Genomic DNA, 22,619 nt, shown 5'->3' with positions numbered 1-22,619 from the left:
TGAGGCTGCGTTGCAAAGTAACTTCAGGTTCTTGTTTTAATCACATACATTCAAGGTAAAGGCTGCTAGTCATCATGAAAAGCATTAATTTGTTGTCGTGTCTTGGCCTGCTAAGCTTTTCTTGTTCCAACTGTCGGCTGTAAGGTCTCTTTGACTTTTCTGAGAAAGTAGATGTCCACCATTAGTCTTTGGAAATTACAGGCAGTTTTACTAAAGAACAGGAGGAGAGCAGGCCCTGGTTAGGGAAGATAATCAAGCACAGTTTTTATTAAGTAAACGATTCGCAAAGGCTTCATACTAAAAGGGTATTTTCATCTTGGACAGTAACTGTTACCTCTGATTTAGTGAGAAAATATGTTAAATGAGTTTCAATGGTTTGGACGCCTCCCCTTCCTCTCCAACACACATGTGCAAGCCTTGACCAGCAGCTGCCCTGCCAGTCTTCCTCCTAGTTGCTGAGGGGCATGGGCAAGGTGGGTGAGGAGAAGAGGACCGGGGCTCACAGTGAGGTGTTTTATGTTGATGTCCAAGGAAATAAAATTGTTTTGTGATGGTGGTGGTGGCATTGGGAGAATTGGTTGGGCAAAACATCCCTTCTTTATTAGGATTTGAATCTAAGAAATCAAAGACATCTCCAATTGAGAAGTTTGGAGAGTATTCTAAGTGAAGTCACTCAGGAATGGGCAACCAAATGTCGTATGTTCTCACTGATATGTGGGAGCTAAGCTATGAGGATGCAAAGATGTAACAATGATACAATGGACTTTGGGGACTCACGGGGAAGGGTGGGAGGGGGCGAGGGATTAAAAGACTACAAATATGGTGGAGTATATACTGCTTAGGTGACGTGTGCCCCCACGTCTCACAAATCACCACTAAAGAACTTAATCTTGTAACCAAGTTATGGAAAGATACAAAATAATAATAATGGAATGAAATCCTCTCTGTAGAATCCCAGCTAATAGAGAGAATCCCACACTTGGCACATTTATTTTAGTTTGACATCAGCTTGTTGGCTGATAATAATCCTTTACTCTATCAAGGCAAGGGCCTTTCAAATGCCATCTCTGTCTGGAAAGAAAGGAAGCTTTGAAGCGAGGGAGTGGTGTGTGGGGACAGGAGGAGAGGGGATAGGAATTTATTGTTCCCCCATGACCACTTTAGGCTTCTTTCTTCTCACTTGGGAGTCACTCTCCAGCCCACATGCTCTAGGAAACTGTCTCCTGTCTCATTTTTCAGATCTGCTACGTGAGTCTGAATAACAGGATTCTGTTAATACTTATGGAGCACTTACTGGGTGTCAGGCACTGTTGTAACAGCAAACCATAGTAATAGCTACTGTGTTAGTGTTTACCTTTACCATGTGCCAGGTACTTTCCAATTTTTGCCTAATTTTCTCCTCACAAGATGGCTTTTTTCTTTCTTTCTTTCACCTGCGGCGTTTGAGGCTCTTGAGAGGTTGAATCACTTGCCTAAGGTCAAATAGCTTGGTGGTAGAGTCAGGAGCTGAACTCAGATCTGTTTAACTATAGAACCTGTAGCAGCATTTCATCCATTAACTTAATGTGCTCTGTTTTCCTTCTTTTAAGGTGTATGTTGTGTGTTTGAACAGGGGGAGGGAGATAACATTAAAACATTTGAAAATCCATGAGAAGAAATATCTAACAGCAAATCTGACAGCGTGGAGGAGAGCTAGCAATTGAGGGATCCCCTGGGAATGACATAATCAGAGCCTGGATTAATACTTTTGGCTGCTGAACTCTGTCTGCTATGGTACCATCCCTCTGGCCTTGAGTGCACAGGCAGAGCCTCTCCAAGCTCTTTTGGCTCCATGTACCTTCAGACCTCCATCTGCTCAGCTGCCCATTAGAACTATAATATGTGCCTCATAAATGGAGTCTTTGAAATTCTGCTGCCAACATCTATTGCTACTAAGTTTCAGCGGCGGCTTTTAATTTTGGTGGTGCAATTCTCCCTGCTAGAACCACTGGTTGCATTGCCTATTATCTAAAAGAAGACATTTAAGGTCCCTCCTCATACCCTTTGAGGTCAGATTTCTCCCTGGTATCAGAAGGAAGGGCAAGGTAGGACTCCCTAAAAACCTTGATTGATGGAATGCCCCCACTAAAGTCAGCTCCTAAATCTATCACAGACCTGTAATGGATCTCAGTGGGTGTCTAAAGTAAAGCTGATGGACAGTGCTCAGTCATAGGGTGGAAAGTGCAATCTCTCCTAAGCATATATGAGGCTCTGTTCTCTCTTGACATCCCGTATCACTCCCTGTGTCCTAGGCTAGTGTTTCATTCTAACTTAAAACCACGTCAGAAAAGAGAAACTAAACCAGAAACAACTTCTCAATATGGGCCTTAAGGCTTATATTGATTTAATATAATTTCATCTCTAGGAAAAATGTCTACCCTGGCCTTACTTGGTTGACTACATCAGCATGTGTGTAGTGTTTGTGTGGAGACTGAACAGACTAGGAGAAGTGAATAATTTTACAGCAGAGTGCAATCACTCAAAGTATTGAAGAAGTCGCTGCATTTGGGAGACTATTTCTTCATAAAATTGCCATGATGTCACCAGTTGTGGAAGTAAATAATTTCCTTTAATTTCCTCGTTTCACAGTGTAGGAGTTGAACCCAAGGGAAGAACCAAATGATTGAATGATGGTCTATGTTTGCCTACAGTTAAAGCTCTCAGCCAACGGCAGCTTTGATTGAATTAGAGTGGTTAACTCAGTTGAATTGTCAAGCCTCCAGCTTCTGCTATCAGTCATGAGTTTGCCCCAAGACCTCAGTTGAAGGATATGGCACCTCCAGAGTATCCAAAAGCAGCTGAATTGGGAAGCTCTTCGATATAAAGAAGATGGGAAATATGGCAGGTGGTTCCTTCATCAGTTACATTTGTCAAACTATCCCTCATGTCTATTACCCATCACAGGGGCACTCAGTCACTCATTCAAAAACTATTAAGTATCAACCACGTAGCTGGTATTGTGTGAGGTGCTAGAATGGCTTTGCAAATATGGCATAGTCATTTTCCCCCAAAAACTTACAATCCAGTGGACCATTAGGAAAAGATAAGGCATGAGCCACATAGCTTAGAATCTACAGAAAGGTTGCTTTTCAGGGAGAGCCAAAGGATGGATGTGTAGCCTTTGGTGAAAAAGCGGAAACTTGTTGCCCCTGATCCAGGACTGGGAAGGCGTTGGGAATAGGAACTTCTATTTATGTCATCTTGATAATCCTTAGTCTACAGATTTGAGGAATTGATTCATTTATTTATTTGAGATGGAGTCTGTCTGTTGTCCAGGCTGGAGTGCAGTGGCGCAATCTCGGCTCACTGCAACCTCTGCCTCCTGGGTTCAAGTGATTCTCCTGCCTCAGACTCCTGAGTAGCTGGGATTACAGGCACCCACCATGCCTGGCTAATTTTGTATTTTTAGTAGAGATGGGGTTTCACCATATTGGCCAGGCTTGTCTTGAACTCCTGTTCTTGTGATCCACCTGCCTCGGCCTCCCAAAGTGCTGGGATTATAGACGTGAGCCACCATACCTGGCTGAGGAATTTATTGAACTTGCATATGATGTAGTAAAAATGCTGTCAGATCCCAAAACCAGAGAAATTTAGGTCTAGTCACTCCCTCTAAAACACCTTACCCCACCAATATTTCACCTTCAACAGATTCTCAAAAACAATTCTGGGTCTTAATAGTTTGATCAGTAAAATAATAATAATAATATTACTGTACTTCCCTGAAGATGGATGGCTAGACTACCTGATCTTCTGAATTTTCTGTCAGCTCTCGAGTCTATGATCTTTTGATTTCTGTTTTTCTCCATAGACAAAAGCAACAGAAAGGCTAATTTCCACAGAAGCATTTTATTTGCTGAATTAAACACAGACACTGCCCATGGACATTTGGGCAGCAGCTTACGGATCTCTAGGATCGGGTCCTAGTGGTTGCCGAGTTCACTTGAATCAAGTCTTTAAAATGTTTTGTAGCTTTAGGAGAAAGATTATTTGTACAAATTTCTGCCCTTTATTTAACTATCTGAATTTACTAATGAATTAAAGGTGATTTGTAGTAGGGTCATCTTGAAAGGACATTTAAAATGGATTTGGTAAGATGAGATAGACTTAGGTTTATTTTTGAAAACTCTGGTTTCTTTTATAAAAGAGGTGATGGGTTAACAAGTATCTACTGAGTGCCCACTAAGTTTAGAGAAGGAAACTAGGCTTCATTGCAGGGCAGGAAAGGAGTAGACATATTCTTTTTTCTTTTGAAGAACGTTCCCATTTATTTGAAATGAGGCATGCATCTGAGAACAATTATAGAACAACTTGGCAATATGTTCTTTAATATGCTTTGAATTGAAGGCATATGCTCCAATTGTTGGCAGAGTAAAGGAGAGAATAGAGAAGAGAAGATTAAGTGGAGTTTTGAGTGTTGAAGAAGCTGATAAAATGCTTTCTTAAGGCAGCCCCTAATATTCAAATTTACTTAAAAGCCTTCAAACTAGAGTTGGATGCACAAGTTGCAGGCAGATCCTCAGGACAGGTCATGGACTAATCCCTAAAACTGGGAACATTGGGTACATAAGAGCAAGAGAGAAGTGAGGAAATTTCTCCCGGAAAAGCCTGATGTGAATGAGGTACTTTTAAAACTCATTAATTTTGTGTTGATATGCGTCATTTCCCTACTATTGATTAGGAGACTGAGGTTCAGAAAGGTAAGGTAAAATTTGAGGTCAGACTTGTCCATCAGTCTACCTGGAGAGAACAAAGTCAGTGTGAGTGCTGACAAATGACACAAAGAGAATTGAGCAGAGATCATCAGTCCATCTTCATGCAGTCAAGTAAACTCAGTGATAGAATAATAATTGGCTGAGGTTGCTACCTACTCCAACTGTACTGGAAGCAACAGAAATTTAGACAGGCAATGGATTCCAAGCCTGAGAGACGACCTGTCTGTGCTTCTTATTCCCCCAGTAGTTTCTGTAAAGTTCTTTGGCCAGAGAGAAACTGCAGAGCAGCTTGAAAGCTATATAAAGCAAATGTGTAATGATGTTGGCAGTGTTCTGAAAGTAGCTACCAAGAATGCATACTACAGGGAGGAATGAAGAACCAATTTCTGGCTGAAACCCATTTTGAATGGAAAAGCTTTTAATGGATGAATTCTCCATCAATACGTTGCTGCTTTCGATTTAATTGTCATTGTCCACTGTTTTATTTGTAAGTCTTCCTGCCTTTATGTACGTGACTACATTGGGAGGCAGTGGAAAATTGTTCATGAGAACTCTGTGTTCTTTCTTAAGGAATGAATAACTATCTAACTGAACACACTACACCCTCTTCCCTTGCCTTGGGACTATCACTTGCTATGTTTAATATGTAATACATATTTTTTCCTTATTAAATTTTGAGAACTTGATATTCCCGATTTTGTCTTTCCTGATTAGGAATTACATGAGTGGATCTCCATCTTTGTATTTTAGTATGTGACTATAAGAACCAAACTTTGCATACTTATCAGGTGCCTTTCACAGCTTTTGTGAAAAGGTGAGTCACTGAGCCATTCCTGAGTAGTCTTGCGGACTTGTCAGATCAAGAGACTATTTCCTTCAGGCCATGCTCTCCCACTCAGATTTCTCATTCTCCTGATTTCTGAAAATGTCTCCAATAGTTGCTCCTGCCTGTAGGCCATGAACTCCTAAGAGTGGGAGGGAGATGCACAGTTATTTTGAAGAGCATGTACATTCACAGAAACCCCAACCATTGAAAGGATAGTGTCCTCAAGGTTCATCTGTGTTGTAACATATTGCAGGATTCCCTTTTATTCAGGCTGAATGATATTCCATTGAATGCATATACATGTTTTCTTTATTCATACATCTGTCATTGGATATATAAGTTGCTCCTACATCTTACCTAATAGTACTGCAGTACACATGGGACTGCTAATATCTCTTTGAGACCCTGATTTCTTTTGGATAAATTCAAAAAAGTGGGATTGCTGGGTCATATGGTAGCTCTATTTTTTGATTTTTGAGGAACTTCCATAATGTTTTCTATATTGGCTTTATTATGTTGCATTTTCACCAACAGTGTGCAAAGGTTCTATTTCTCCACAGCCTCACTAACATTTTTTATTTTCTTTTTGCTGATTTTTTAAAATAATAGCCATCCTGAAAAGTATGAGGTGATATCTCCTTGTGGTTTTGATTCAAATTCCTCTAATGATTAGTGATGTTGAGCACTTTTTCGTATACCTCATGGCCACATGTATGTCTTCTTTGGAGAAATGTCTATCCAAGTCCTTCGTCCATATTTTAGTCAGGTTAGTTTTGGTTTGTTTTACTTTTGAATAGCAGGCGTCTCTCACATATCTTGGAGATTAACCCCTTTTCCAATATATGATTTGCAAATATTTTCTTACGTTATACAGGTTACCTTTCACTCTGTTGATTGTTTTGCTGTGCAGAAGTCCAACTTGTCTATTTTTATTATTGTTGACTGTGTTTTTGGTATCGTATTAAATCATTGTCAGGACCAATGGCGTATTTCCTCTATGTTTTCATCTGGAAGTTTTACAGTTTCAGGTCTTACTTTTCAGTCTTCAATCCACTTTAAGTTGATATTTGTGTATAGGGTAAAATAAGGATTCAATTTCATTCTTTTGCCTGTGAATATCCAGTTTTCCCAACACCTTTTGTTGAGGAGACTGTCTTTCTCGATTGTGTATTCCTGGTACCTTTTGTTTGTCTGTTTTTTTGTTTATTTGAGACAGAGTCTTGCTCTGTTGCCCAGGCTGGAGTGCAGTGGTACAATCTCAGCGCACTGCAACCTCCCTTTCCTGGGTTCAAGTGATTCTCCTGCCTCAGCCTCCCTAGTAGCTGAGATTACAGGCACCCACCACCACACCCAGCTGATTTTTTTTTTTTTTTTATGGAGACGGAGTCTCGCTCCAGAGATGGGGTTTCACCATGTTGGCCAGACTGCTCTCAAACTCCTGACCTCAGGCAATCCACCTGCCTCAGCCTCCCAAAGTGTTGGGATTACAGGTGTGAGCCACCACACTCAGCCTCCTGGAACCTTTATTAAACAACAGTTGACCCCATATGTGTGGATTTATTTCTGGCTGTTCTGTTCTATTGATCTATATGTTTGTCTTTATGTCAGTATCATGTTGTTTCCATTACCATAGCTTTGTAATATATTTTGAAATCTGGAAGTGTAATACTTACAGCTTAGTTCTTTCTTGATATTGATTTGGCTATTCATGGTCTTTTGATGTTCTCTATAAGTATTATGATTGTATTTTCTATTTTTGTAAAAAGTACCATTTGACTTTTGTTAGATATTACATTGAATCTCTAGATCACGTTGAGTACCATAAACATTTAAACAATATTGTCTTCCAATCCATAAACATAGGATATCTTTTCATTTCTTTGTATCCTATTTAATTTCTTTCATCAATATTTTGTAATTTTACGTACAAAATTCTTTCACCTCCTTAGGTCTATTCCTAGGTATTTTATTCTTTTCAGTGCTATTGTAAATGAGATTGCTTTTCTAATTTCCTTTTCACATAGTTTGTTCTTAGTGTATTGAAACACAATTTATTTTTACATTGATTTTGTATCTTGTAACTTTACTAAATTCATTTATGAGTTTTAACAGTTTTTTTTTTTTTTTTTTGGTGGAGTCTTTAGGCTTTCCGATGTATAAGATCATGTTATCTGCAGAAAGAGACCATTTTACTTCTTCCTTTCTAATTTGGATGTCTTTTGTTTCTTTTTCTTGCTTAATTGCTCTGGCTAGTACTAAGTTAAATAGAAGTGGTGAGAATAGGAAATTTTGTCTTGCTCCTGCTTACCAGTGACTATGATGTTAGTCATGGGCTTTTCACACATGTTCTTTATTATGTTGAGTTAATTTCCCTCTATTGCTAGTCATTGAGAGTTTTTATCATTAAGAGGTGTTGAATTTTGCCAAATGCTTTTTCTGTGTCTATTGAAATAATTATATGATTTTAATCCTTTATTCTATTAATGTGATGTAGCACATTAATTGATTTTCGTATGTGGAACCAACCATCCTTTTATCTCAGAAATAAATCCCACTCGGTTATGGCCTATGATCTTTTTAATGTGCTGTTGGATTTGGTTTGCTGGTATTTTGTTCAGGACTTTTACATTTATATTTATCAAGGATAGTGGTCTGCAATTTTCTTTTTCTGTGTTGTCTTTCTCTGGCTTTGGTATCAGGGTAATGCTGGCCTCATAAAAATCTGTTTGGAAGTATTCTTTCCTCTTCAGTTTTTTGAAAGAGTTTGAGAACGTTTGGAATTAATACTTTAAAGCTTGTTAGTATTCATCAGTTTAGCCATCTGGTCCTGAACTTTTCTTTGGTGGGAGATTTTGATTACTGATTCACTCTCCATACTAGATACAGGTCTGTTTAGACTTTCTATTTCTTCATAATTTCGTCTTGATAGGTTATATATTTCTAGGAATGTATTAATGTTTTCTAAGTTATCCAGTTTGTCGGCATGTAATTGTTCATAGTCATCTTTGTGAGCCTTTCTATTTCTGTGGCAACACTTGCAATGTCTCTTCTTTCATTTTTGATTTTGTGTATTTGATTCTTTCTCTTTTTTTTTTGTCTAGCTAAGGGTTTGTCAATTTTGTTAATCTTTTCAAAACGTAACTCTTAGTTTTGCTGATTGTTTGACTGATTTTCTATTACTTATTTTGTTTATTTTTGCTCTCATCCTTGTTATTTCCTTCCTTCTGTTAATGTTGGACTTTTTTTTTTTTTCTGATTCCCTTAGGTTTAAAACGTTATGTGATTATATGAGATTTTTCTTCTTTTTAAATACATTCTAAACATTTATTGCATCGTTAGCTTCCGTTTTAGTACTTTTTTGCTGCACAACATAAGTTTTGGCATGTTGTATGTATGTTTTCATTTGTCTTGAGGTATTTTCTAATTTTCGTTTTAATTTCTTTCTGAATGGTTGTTGAAGAGTGTGTTGTTTAATGTCTACATATTATGAATTTTTAATTTTTTCTTCCATTGATTTGTAGTTTTATTCAGTTTTGGTCAGAAAAGATATTTGGTATAACTTCAGTCTATATACATTTGTTAAGAAATGCTTTATGAGTGAACATGTTGTTTATACTGGAGAAATATCCATATGCACTTGAGAAAAGTGTGTACTCTGCTTTTGTATGGAATGTTTGGTATACGTCTGTTAGATACATTTGGTTTATAGCATGATTTAAGTCCTCTGATTCCTTACTGATCTTTTATATGGAAGTTTTGTTCATTTTTGAAAATGCGATGTTGAAATTTCTTACTATTATAGTGTTGCTGTTTCTCCCTTCAGTTTTGCCAGTTTGTTTTATATATCTAGCTGATCTGATGTGAGATAGATAGATAGGTAATCTAATAGATAACAATCATAATAGGTAATAGATAACATGATTGTTATCTATTCCTGGTGGATTGATCCTTTTATTATAAAATGTGCTTGCTTTTTGTGACAGTTTTGGAGTTAAAGTCTATTTTGACTCATAAAAATATAGTCACCTTTGTTGTCTTTTGGTTACCATTTGCATGGAATAACTTTTTCTATCATGTTACTTTCAGCCTATGTGTGACCTTAAATTTAAAGTTAATTTTTTATAGACAGCATATAGGTGGATATTATTTTGAAGTCTTTTCAGCCACTATATATCTTTTGATTGGGGTGTCTAATCCATTTGCATTTAACGTAATTATTGTTAGGGAAAAATTTACTATTGCCATTTTGTAAGTTGTTTTCTGTTAGCCCTTCCTTTCCCTTCCCTTCTCTTCCATTCCCTCCCCTCCCCTCCCCTCCCTTTCCTTCCCCTTCCCCTTCTCCTTCCCTTCCTTTCCCTCCCTTCCCTTCCCCAGCCGCCCCTCCCCTTCCCTCCTCTCCCTCCCTCCCTCCCCCTCTCTCTCTTTCTTTCTTTCTCTCTCTCTTCCTTCCTTCCTTCCTCCCTTCCTTCCTTCCTTCCTTCCTTCTTTCCTTACTATTCTTTCAATCCATTAATCTGCCTGTACCTTTTCTATTTCTATCTTTTTGAATAAAAAGATTTGTTTACATATTATTTATAAATGCCTATATACCTATACACATACACATAGACACACACACATACATACACACACACAGAGCAACATATATAATCAATCATTATTATTTAGATATAATTTCTCTTTCCATCCCTACCTCCATTCTGTCCTTCTTTCCTTCCTCCCTCCCTCCTTCCCTCTCTCTCTCTTTCTTCTTTTCTTCCATTTGATGCCTTAAGAACCAAAAGAAATGTGGTAAAATGTATTCATTCTTTCTTATTATGATTCTGTAAATTTATCCTTGCATTTCTAATATTTTATTTCATATACTTTTATGCTATGTTATCTAAAGCATAATATCAGTGATTATTATAGCTTGTAACTCTTACTACTACTAATGCAAATATTAAAAGCAACCAACAGTTTTTGAGCAGGTGCCATATGTCAAGTCTTTATGTAGGTATTTTTGATGAATTTTATTATTTAATACTTACAACAACTCTATAAGATAAGCATATTTATCACTTTCAATGAGGATTCTGGTGACTTGCATACTTCATTAAAAAAACACAAATAAATGAAATGATTTGCTTTAGATAATGCTTCTTGATTTTAGTACTGCTTCATTAATATTGATATTGTGATTCTTGCATCCTTTTTGTATATGCCTTGTACAACTGTACGTCTATATTTTAATATTTAAATTTTATGTCACTTAGCAATGTGTGGGTATATAGTAGGTATGCTACAAAATGTTTGTGGAATGAACAGGTCTTTGGGAATCACTTTTTAAAAATGTATCTCCCTTTTATAAGGCATATAATTGAATTTTGTTTATAATTCAATGTGAGATGGTTGGCAGAGGAGTTTAACTTATTTACAATTATTGTGTTAATGACATGTTGATTTACTTCTGACATTTAGCATTTTGTATTCTTTTTAGCTTTCCTTCAATTTTCTTTTGCTTTTACTGTTACCATATGAACTGTGAGTTCTTTGATTAAATATACATACAAATTGGCTTGGAAAGTGTACATCTTGTTTTAATTCCACTTTTGATTGACATCTGGCTTGTCCTACAGCTGAGTGCTTTCATACTGCTGGCAGGATAATTGGAGTTCCCGTTGCAGCTGCCGCTCCTCAAGCTTTTATATTTATGTGCCAGCCTACAGTAAATTACATTCATGGTCATAGATTTCTCATTTTTTTGTGATCTCATTTGAAATAATTTATTCTTTTGAAAGTGAAACATATTTGTTACACTGTGTAGTCTTCTTTAGTTATTAGTCTTGTCCTAGTCATATAAGAAATGTTAAATGATATAACATGTATTGATTACCTGTTTTGTATATACTGTGCTGAACTATGTAAGTTTGGAGGAGAAAAAAAGAATATAAATAGTATCTTGTCTGTGTTTTCAAGAGGCTTGTAGTATAATTGGCAGTGGGACTAGATGTGCATCCATAAAAAGTTAAATAACCCCAAAATTAAAATATAAAGGATATTACCTGGCACTGTTTATAAATAAATGTAATGTGAAAAACATATGCAAAAAGTGCCATAAACTCAGAAGCCGGAAATATTGTCTAGAGCTGAAATGTTCTGAAGTATTTACAGAGGAAGAAGGAACCCATCCCAAGGTGGGCGAACCATCTGGATGAAGGTTTGGAGATGGGCATGTGTGTGGCATGTTGATGAGATGGCAGGCAAATGATTTCATGGAATCTTTTCAGAGGTTTCATGGAATTGGAAATGATTATGGAAGCTAAGTCCCAAGATCTCTAGTCAGTAAGTTGGAGAACTTGAAGAACTTGAAGGTATAGTTCCAGCCTGAATCTGAAGGCAGGGGAAGACTGATATCCCAGCTGGGAGGCACTCAGGCAGAGAGAGAGAATTTTCTCCTAATGTAACTTTTTGTTCTATGCAGATCTTCAGTGGATTGGATGAGGCACGCTTGTTGATGAAGGCAATCTGCTTTACTTAATCTACCAATTCAGATGTTAATCTCTTCCAGGAGCATCCTCACAGACATACCCAGAATAATGTATAACTAACTATCGGTGTGCCTCATGGACCTGTCATTGTGATATATAAAATTAACCATCACAGTACTCACAGAGCATACAGAGGGCACTTAGCCAAAATGTAGGGACAGGGGCATGTCAGGAAAGGCTTTCATGTGGAACTAATGCCAGAGTTGAGTCCTAAGAGACAAGTTGGAGTTGAAGAGGTAAAGGTTTCAGGCAGGGTTGGGGAGTTGGGAAGAAGTGTTTTCTAGCTAGAGGAAGCCAAAGGTATAAATGCTTAGAGGTGAGACAGTACATGGCACTTTCAAGAATTGCACCTGTCTCACTGTGGCTGGCATATAGAATGTAAGCAAGAGAATTGGGTGAAGAGGATGGAGGTAGAAAGACTGGTTCAGGTCAGGAGGGTTTTGGGTACCACATGAAGGCACTTTGTTGAGGGAACCTGAAAATGATTTTGAATGTGATAGAGAAGTTAAATGGAAAATAGATTGTAGATAGGATTATTGGAGGTAGGGAGATTGATCGGACTAATTTAGATTATATATGACAAAGAGCTGAACAGAGGCAGTGGCAATGGGGGTGTATTTGAGAACCATTAAGACATTAGAAGCTATAACCTGGATGTCAAATAGATGAAGGGGCTAGGAGGAGGGAAATCACAGATGATTCTTGGAATCCTGGCTTGGAGAAGTGGCTGAAATTAGCTTATTACAATAGGAAAAACAAGAGGAAGAGAAAGTTTGCCAGCCAGAGAAGAGTTGTAGGGTGGGCTGTGATAATTTCAGATATTCAATATAAATATAGCTTAAAAGTTTTCCCTTTCTTCATGGCTTTTTCCTACTGAGTTTAGAGTAAGGGAGACTTACATGTTGACATTTCTTTCAAATTTTCATGGCTGTATAGCATTGGTAAAATTACTAGGTCAATAAAATATGTAAAAATGTACAGACTTGTTGATGAACAAACTGGCCCATAAATGGCCAGACAATTAACAATGATAAAGTTTGTTCCAGTAACAAAGCCTTCCAAAGAGAGAGTGATTTGGATGCCTTTCAACAAAATAAATTCCTTTCTTCTCAGATGACATGTAAACTGATGTCATTTCTCATTCCATAAAGAAAAAAAAAAAAAGAAAGATGAAACTTGCTATGGTCTGCACTATTCCAATGATGGCATTCTTCCTCAAAGTAATCTAAAAAAAGATATTGTGAGCAAACTTGTATTTCCTCTGCCAGAAATGCATGCCTGGTCATAATGCAAGCCTTTCATATTTAGCTCTTTAGATAATGGTTTTTACATGAACTTTCATAACATTTATTTACTGCTATAAATGATTGAACCAGCTGCTGTTGGAAGCCAGGAATCTAGTTCCTCCACAGTTGGATTTCTCACTACATTATCTCAACTTTATAAAGGTTGTACTGAAGGTAGTGTTTCCTGTCAATATTTCAAGGGGGCAGTGTGAAATGCTATGAGCATGTCGGTTTTGAATGTTTACAGTTCAGCCTGCTTGCAAAACATGTTCACCTCACTCTATGAAGACCATGCTCTAGTTATAAATATTTCAACTCCCCAGCCCCAGTTTTTTAGGGTGTATCCACCACATTTTCCTTCCCCTTCCATCTGGCTGACTGATTCATACTCTTCTGTAAATTGTTGCAGCAGAAAAACAGGTAGAGACTGCCAAATTCTGAAGACAAGGCTTTCTATATGTTCATCTGGCTAAAATGGTAAAAATATGACTTGGGCTGATCTACTAATAAAGGTTAAACCAGGTGCTATGGTTTGGATGTTACTCGTCTCTGCAAAAACTCAGGTTGAAATTTGATCTCCAGTGTGCAGTATTGGGAGGTGGGGCCTACTGGGGGGTGTTTGTGTCATGGAGGTGGATCCTGTGTGAGTAGATTAATGCCATCCTGCAGGGGGTGAGTTCCAGCTCTTGTGGGAATAGACTCGTTCATCAGGAGAAAGTTGTTTAAAATAATCTGGCTTCCTCAGTTTCTCTCTCTTGCCATGTGATTTCTTTGCACACAGCTATTTCCTTTCCATTTTCTGCCATGAATTGAAGCAGCAAGAGGCCCTCACTAGACACAGCTGCCCAATCTTGTATTATTCAGCCCTAAAATCATGAGCCAAATAAACCTCTTTTCTCAATAAACTACGCAGCCTAAGGTATCCTTCTATAGCAACATGAAATAGACTAAGACACCAGGGTAGATATATTGATCATTCAGTGGAGAGAGGCACTTTGCTATAATGGGATAATAGATGTTCCAGTTACACAACAGAGTCAATTGTAAGCCTGCCATGGAAGAGTTTGAACTCAAGGTGGCTCTGCTAAGCAGAGCTCTGACATGAAGTCTTGCCACTCCCTCTGGTTCCTACATGCTGAGGCATAGGGGTTCCCTTAAGTTGAACTGGTTAAACTGGATGAACCACAGCCTCCCAGAACAGTCTCTCTGGGCCATGGCCTGAGGGTGGCTCCTGCCCTGGCAGGAAGCTGTGTCCACGTGCTTGCCTTCATCAGCTCCCACTCTGTGGTGCCAGACACAGCCAGGCAGGAGCAGGACATGACTATGGACAGGATAGTTGGTGCCTGACTCTGGGCCGCTCCAGAAATCCTATTTCTAAAATCTTTTCAGCTCTTAGCTGGCTTCCTACAGTGAGCTAGGATTTCAGTCCAACATTTAGGAACTTCGCTCTTGGTGGCCAGAAAATACAGAACCAGATGCTGCTGAGGAAGAAGCCATTATATGGTGGAGAAAGGTAAAAGGAATATATCTCTTAAAATAAAATTAGAACTGTTTATTTTCTCTCATAAAGAATCTTCTTATTGCCTGAAGGAAGAATAGAGAACTTCAGTAAGACAGTAGAAGAAAAGAAAACAACTGAACCATTTTACTATGAGAAAGCAGAGAAATGTCTTATTGCTAACCTTTGATGCTCTTACAGCTAAAAACAAATTTTCTGATATCCATATGAACAGAGACATACATAATTATGGAAGATTCCTGAACACCAGAGAACCTCCAAAGAGCTTCTATTTGACTTTACAGTTTAATTGTCACTTTATCTACCTATAGCTCTGCATATTTGCTGAATGGGGATAAAGAGAGAAATTGAGTAAAATTCTTGTTTTTCAAAAGGCACAGGAAAAGGGGAGAGTTATTTGCATATGGGGTAATAAGTGTTATGATAAAAGTATGTCATGAATTCTTAGGAAACAATCTGTCTTCACATCCCTGGTGCCTAGCTCAGTGCTTGACTTGCAGAAGTTGTTTGTGTTTGTTGGAAGCTGTGCTTTGGTTTCAATCTAGATGAATTTGAGCCATTTAAGCACAGTAATTCTTTAAGAGATTTTCGTTTATTCCATTTATTCATTCATTCACAGGGCAAATATTTATCAAAAGATCTGCTGAATGAATATCAATGAATATCAATATTCAATATCAATATGATTCTACCCTAAATTTTGCCATTTTTGCCTGGGTAGTCTAGAAAGTGGTTTATTTGCAAGTGAAGTGATATTGTGTATAGGGATTGTTTAGTATATTGAAAAATGAGCAAAGTGAATACTTATTTTTTTGTTGTACAGAAGTTTGCTTTGTTATTTAAAAGGAGACTCTTATAGTTCACCTCCCTAGGCCAGATGTGATTTTATTTAGGCATCCAGTCCTCTAGAATGACTTCAGATCGCTCTAGAGATTCTCTCCCTTCCTTTGATTCCCACTTGGGTAGCCTCCAAAGGGTTCTATACCTCTCTAACCTGAGAGAAACCTTCCCTACTCATGTGAATTTCCTGTTTAACAAGATTGATTTGTGCTGACTCTGCTTCTTCATATCCATTCATTTAAAACACGTACTAGGACAAACAGTGTAAAGAATAATAGAGTAAAGGCCCAAGTACCACCACTCAGTTTAATACATAAAACATTACCAGTAAAATTGCTGTTCCTGTGTATCCATCCCCAGTTGCATCCCACTTCAAATATCCAGTGATGCAAACACTACCTTAAATTTGGATTTGATCATTATCATGTCCTTACATTATTCATAGTGGGACTAAATATGTATGCATGGCTAATCATTATGTCACATTGTTTTCTACATTTTTAAACCTTATACAAGCGATATTATATAGTATGTATTCTTCTGTAACTTGGTATCTTGGTATTTTCATTCATAATTGTATTGGTGACATTCATCCGTGATGATTGTGTCATATTGTATGACATTCCACAGTTTATACACTCTCCTATTGATGGACATTTAGTTTGTTTACAACTTTCTTGTTAAGGGGTTCAAGGCAGATATTAGCATTATTGTTCAGTGCAAGCAGTGACTTGTTGCTAAGAAAGTGTATGTTCCTGGATGGTCACACAGCCTTTCCAGAGGTACATTTGAGTTCAAGTGCTTTGAGATGCACTGATGGGCTGGTCTCCTACAAAAGGGTTTCATCAGGAAGATGTTCCCATCCTGTTTCTCTTTTTATGAACCAAACAGAAGAGCCTGGTAGAATTTGGGGACAGCCAGATTGCTTTGGTATCAAACAATCTGAAGGTAAAAGTTTGAGCTGTTTGCAGTTAATAAAATCATAAGCTGCCTAAAACCTGGACGTTTGGAAATGCATAAAAAGTACAGCCTCTTCTGCTGGGACAATGCCCCTAATCCAGATAGTGTCATACTAGGCAATTTAGAGATCCGTACTGATTATAATTATAAGCTACTTTTTTCTTGCTTCAGATAATGTTGCTATATAATCATGTCTTCTTGTCTATGTGAGCAAGAGTTTTTAAGGGCATATACCCAGAAATAGAGTTGCTGGATTGTAGATATTAAGCCTTGTCAAATTTTTTGGGGTTGCCATTTGTTCCTCAAATTACTGAATCAGTTTATACGCCCACCAGTCATACATGAGATTTCCCATTGCTCTACATCCTCTCCAACAATTAATATTCTCTGAATTTATTAATTTTTGCCAACCTAGTAGATGGTATAAGATGGTACTTTAGAGAGTGTTTTCATTATGATTGAGATTGATCATGCTATGTCTTATATCTGTTGGTCATTTACGTTTCCTATTTTATGAATTGCTTCTTCCTTCCTTTTAATCTCATTTTTTCTGTTGAATTACCTTTTTCATTCTAATTTGCAGACCTCTTACATTCTTGAAACAATTACATATTGCAAGTACTTCTCCCACATTGTTACTGCTGTGCTTGTTTGTTATACTTTAAAATAAAACTTTTTTTTTTTTTTTTTTTTGAGATGGAGTCTCACTATGTTACTCATGCTGGAGTGCAGTGGTGAGATCTCAACTCAATCCAACTTCTGCCTCCTGGGTTCAAGCAATTCTCTTGCCTCAGCCTCCTGAGTAGCAGGGACTGTAGGTGCCTGCCACCACGCCCTACTAATTTTGTATTTTTAGTAGAGATGGGGCCTCACCATGTTGGCCAAGCTGGTCTTGAACTCTTGACCTCATGATCCACCTGCCAAAGTGCTGGGATTACAGGTGTGAGCTGCCGCGCCCAGTCAAGAAAACTTTTTAATAGTCTTTTGATTGAGAGAAGTTTAACATTTGGATGTAGTGGCATCTATAAGTGTTAAGCCTAGTTTCTAAGAGTTTATGTATTCTTGATTACTGTGTGTTTTGTTTTAATTCCCTTTCCCCTTTTTTTTTTTTAAACAAGACTCTATTATCTTACTAACTACCTTTACAATTTTATATGCATGCTTAATTTAATGACTATCTCTTCCCTGGTGAAAAATATCTTATAATCTCTTTATTGTTGCACAATATCTTAGTTGTATCTCGTTTTGGTATTTCCCTAGTTTAGCACTGTCATATTGTTTTGTCCTGCAAATGCTTGATTAGATCTACCTGTATATTGAAAAATTTCTTTATCATTTATTTCAAACTTTCTATAGTTATTCTTTTAGTGAAAATCTATTCATAATAAACTCTAAAATTTTTGTAAGAAAATATACCTCCTTGACTTCATTCTTGAGTGAGGATTCAGCCAGGTATGAAATTGTAAGTTATGTTTATTTTCTCGTGGCTTTTGAGAGATCTGCTATCATTTGAATCTTAATTTCTTTGCAAGTATCATTCTAACCTATATATTTTTGAAGGTGCTTTCCTTTTGGCTGATTTTAAGGTTATACATTTGTCCTTGGTGACCTGTAATGTTGCTATGATATGTTTAGGTGAGGGTGAGAAAAATTCAGAGAGGGGACATTTTCCTATTTCCTGAATCTAAAAATTTATGATTTTCATCAAGGACATTTTTTGGTCAATATATTTTAAAATATTTTGCCTTCTAGAACTGCCATCGCATGTATGTTAAATTTTATTTTATTTTCCTGTTCTGTTAAAACTTTTAACAATATTTTCGTCTCATTGGTTCTATCTGCTACATTTTATGAACTTTTAAAAAGTATTAATTCTCTCTTTCATAGTCTGTCCAATTTGCTTTTTAAAACAGTCACTAAATTTTTAATTTCGGTAACTCTATTTTCATTATATTTCAATGATTACATTTTAATTTCCATTAGTCCAATTTGTTTCTTTTTCAAGATTACGTCTTTATATTTTCTTGGGTTTTTTTTTTCTTTTTTCTTTTTTTGGAAAATACCAACATATGAAGTTCTGGAGAGTCTACTCTTGTGATTTTTATTTCTACAAACTCTTTTTCTTGGTGGCCTGTTTCCTTAGGCATACTTTTTTTTTTTTTTTTTTTTTTTTTTTTTTTTTTTTAATTCCCCTGAGACGGAGTCTCGATCTGCCGCCCAGGCTGGAGTGCAGGGGCGCAATCTCGGCTCACTGCAAGCTCCGCCTCCCGGGTTTACGCCATTCTTCTGCCTCAGCCTCTGGAGTAGCTGGGACTACAGGCACCTGCCGCCACGCCCGGCTAATTTTTTGTCTTTTTGGTAGAGACAGGGTTTCACCGTGTTAGCCAGGATGGTCTCAATCTCCTGACCTCGTGATCCGCCCGCCTTGGCCTCCCCAAAGTGCTGGGATTACAGGCGTGAGCCACTGTGTCTGGCCTAAATATACTTATTTATTAAGTATACTTTAAATATTTTAAAAATCCCGTAAAATATTTGCTGTAGATCTTCTCCGGCTATTCATGCTGGGGGGTGGAGAAGCTTTCTTTTCCTAACCAGAGGTGAAATTGATACAGGTAAATCTTCATACTGTCTTCCTTTGCAGATGAGATTTTTTTTCTAACCTACTATTCGTTGGAGTATCTAGTCTTTCAAAAGCCCTGGGTTTTTATGGGCATCTAAGTTCCATTCTGTACCTTGTGGAGGCTTTGTGTCCTGTTCCTGAACTGGTTCTAGGCCCTTGGAATGGAAAAATTCCATTAGAAGTTACTGACTCAGCATTTGCTTTCCTCCCTAGTTTTCTGCTTCCTTATTAATTTGTTTGTTTTGTTGGTTGGTTCTTTTGGCTACTAGGGTTTTCCCCTTCTTTGCTAGTGAGATGGGCATTTAAAAAGGATGTTTGTTGTGTTTTATCAGTTATAATGTTGAAAGCAGAAATGCTCCTATTCACTCTTTAACCAAGTTAACCAAGCCCTTGCGCTTATCACTGGTCTAAAATTGCTCTCTGAACATTCTGCCGGGGATGCTTTATTGCTAAATCCAGCTGCCTCTTCTTGAGAGTTGCCTGCTTGAAAGCTCTCGTTTCTTGGCAGAATTTTCTCTTTCATCACCTTCTATTCCTCCAGGTTTTTCTTAGTGTTCTTGAATGATCAGTCATTGTCAGTGTTCTTTGCTGGCTGTCTTTCCTGTGTCTTCCTCTTTGATATAAACATGCCTCTTGGACAATCAATATACTCCTAAGCTAGTGTCCTGACCTCTAAACTCTGTAGGCTGGCTTCTGCATAATTTTCTATGGTTATCTTTATAAAAACCAACAGACCTTATGACGATTCTTGTCCTGGAAAATCTTTGATAGTTTTTTATTACCACAGTGCATAATCTTAGCATTAAAATCTCTCCATCGTGTGGCTATAAGTTACTCTTCAGTCTCCTCAGCTATCAAGCTCTGTGCTTTGTACCTTATGCTTCAGTCACCTCACTACTGTTCATAAGCTCATAATTATTCATTAATGTCAGTTATCTAATTATTAATTAAAGTATTGTGTCCATAATTCTGTTCACTGCCTGTATATTAAAATCATACCCTTCAAGGTTGGTCTTAGATTTGAACCTGATAAAGGTTTGGCTCATTCTTTCCTCTAGCTGGCAGCTCACTTAGTACTTCATTCATGGTTTTTAGAAAATGCAGGCATTTGGGGATTTCTATAGTTGCTATTTTTGTATTTCTCTGTCATAAGTTTTTACATACAAACTATTTTTTTCATCTTATTACCTTGATTGTGAACACAAGACTATATATTTGGTAGCCTTCAATAAGCGTGTTTATTATTTAAATAAGTTGCTTGTCTTTAGAAGTTACGAGGACACATTAGTTAGGACTTATAGTATCCTACCAGATTTTATGAAAAAAATGAAGATCAACTTGGAAAACTTGCTAGAGCTGCATAGGCAGTATGAACCTTCATTTTCAATTTGGAAGAATATTTTTCTTAACTTTTATATTACCAAGGAGTTCTATTTCTATGTTAGATCTTCTGGCAGACTGATGGCTGTAAGACTGCGGATTCCTAGAATCTCACGAAAGAGTCTTTCCAGAAGATACTCGCAACCTCCATGGCCTTTAAAATATATTCATTCACTTCCTCCAAATATCTGTTCTTATTCTACTTGAAAATGATGACAATGCAAAAACTAAAATAAAGGTAGGGAGCTTATTTGTTCTAATAGACTGCGTGATTATATCAGCTTTCAAGTATTTATAACCTGTTGATTCCTCCTTCCTTTTCCTCTGTCTGCACACAGTTACCAGACTTAGAAAATAAAAATGCAGCCAGGCATGGTGGCTCACACCTATAATCCCAGCACTTGGGGAGGCAAAGGCAGGCGTATCACCTGAGGTCAGGATTTCGAGACCAGCCTGGCTAGCATGGTGAAACCCCGTCTCTACTAAAAACACAAAAATTAGTCATGCGTGGTGACAGGTGCCCGTAGTCCCAGCTACTTGGGAGGCTGAGGCGGGAGAATCGGTTGAATCCAGGAGGGGGAGGTTACAGTGAGCCAAGATTGCACCACTATACTCCAACCTGGGCGACAGAGTGAGACTCCGTCTAAAAAAAGAAAGAAAAAAAGAAAAGAAAAATACAAGACATCCAGCAAGTTCAAATTTCAGGTGAACAATGAATAATTTTTAAATGTGTGTGCCAATATTACGTGGGACATCCACGCAGAAAAAATCATTATCTAAAATTCAAATTTAATGGGTGTCCTACATTGTACCTGGCAATCCTATGTCAGCTCCACTGTCAGCTTCTTGTTCCTTATCATCCATAGTCATCTTCAAAGCAAACAAAATGTTTCTATATTTAGAAATGGGGATTCTGTAAAAGTGTTGTTACTTGGAAAACTATTAAAGATACCCTAGCTTGCAAATTTTAAGTGTCAAGTGGAATGCAACGTAGCAACAAGATAATTACTTTTAAGGTGGGATGGTGAAGAAGTAGTTCTATATTGAAAGATTGGTCTCAACTCTGGCAGTTTACTAGTGTAGAGTATGTTTCTGGTAATTTTTCCAATACAACTAACATATTGTGGCAGGCACATCTGGGTGACACGTATTCTGGAACTCAGTAAAAAATGCCTGGGAGAATGCCTGTGTGTGTATGTGTTGAGTTAAACAACACTTTGTTACGAGGGAGTGGGAAGGGGCTGTGAATATTGGGCTGAAACACAAACTAACTGATGGACAGTATAATCACCACCTTAGTTAGCGCCCCAGGACTCTTTTCATACTGGCAAGCTGTAAATTTAAATGGAAACCAAAAGGATAGTACACAGCCCACAGCTCTGCATTCCATTACTTCACATATGAAATATTCAGTGAGTAAGAGAGAGGCTTAACAGATAATAGCTGGAGAGGAGCTGCACAGTGATTAAGGCAAGACTGAAGTGGCTGGTAACAATCTCAATCTAACCACGTCTAGATAAGAGTTTCTATTTGAAGGATTAAACTCGATTCTTTGCTCAGGATGAGGTAACCCACTTCTGAGTGCCGAACTGCACAATGATCTCTTATCTTAGACCTAGTGTAGTTGTTCAGAGATTATGTGATTTGGGGTGAGATGCATCTATCCATTAGCCCCATCAATCATGCTATATTTATCTTTTAGATGCCTGCTATTTAGTATCATTGAAAGTACATGAGTTTTCTAATACAGCTAACTTGGGATCAAATCCCACTCAGCCCTGTGCCCCTTGAACAATGACATAAAATTTCTGAGCTTCAGTTTATTCATCTATAAAATGAAGCCGATACTGTCCATCTCTCAGCATTGGGATGTAGATGCACTGGGCTTATGAGATGCAAACTGTTTG

At 37.6% G+C, this 22,619-nt stretch overlaps 1 protein-coding gene across 2 annotated transcripts in view; it reads left to right on the top strand.

Moving 5' to 3' along the window:
- Positions 1 to 22,619, top strand: part of NCKAP5 (NCK associated protein 5) — a 978,205-nt gene that overhangs the window by 16,401 nt on the left and 939,185 nt on the right. The window contains exon 1 of one of the 2 annotated variants that reach the window (XM_015432050.3): positions 14,678 to 14,906. The exons of the other annotated variant lie outside the window; for it this stretch is intronic. The gene's annotated coding sequence lies outside the window, so the exon portion shown is untranslated. Of the gene's footprint in view, positions 1 to 14,677; positions 14,907 to 22,619 lie in introns of those variants that run through there. 2 annotated transcript variants of the gene reach the window in all.

The sequence above is a fragment of the Macaca fascicularis genome, chromosome 12 (genome assembly GCF_037993035.2).
Source record: "Macaca fascicularis isolate 582-1 chromosome 12, T2T-MFA8v1.1".
Taxonomy (NCBI): domain Eukaryota; kingdom Metazoa; phylum Chordata; class Mammalia; order Primates; family Cercopithecidae; genus Macaca; species Macaca fascicularis.
The sequence above is the reverse complement of the archived record's forward strand: the minus strand, read 5'-3'. Positions and strand labels throughout refer to the sequence as shown.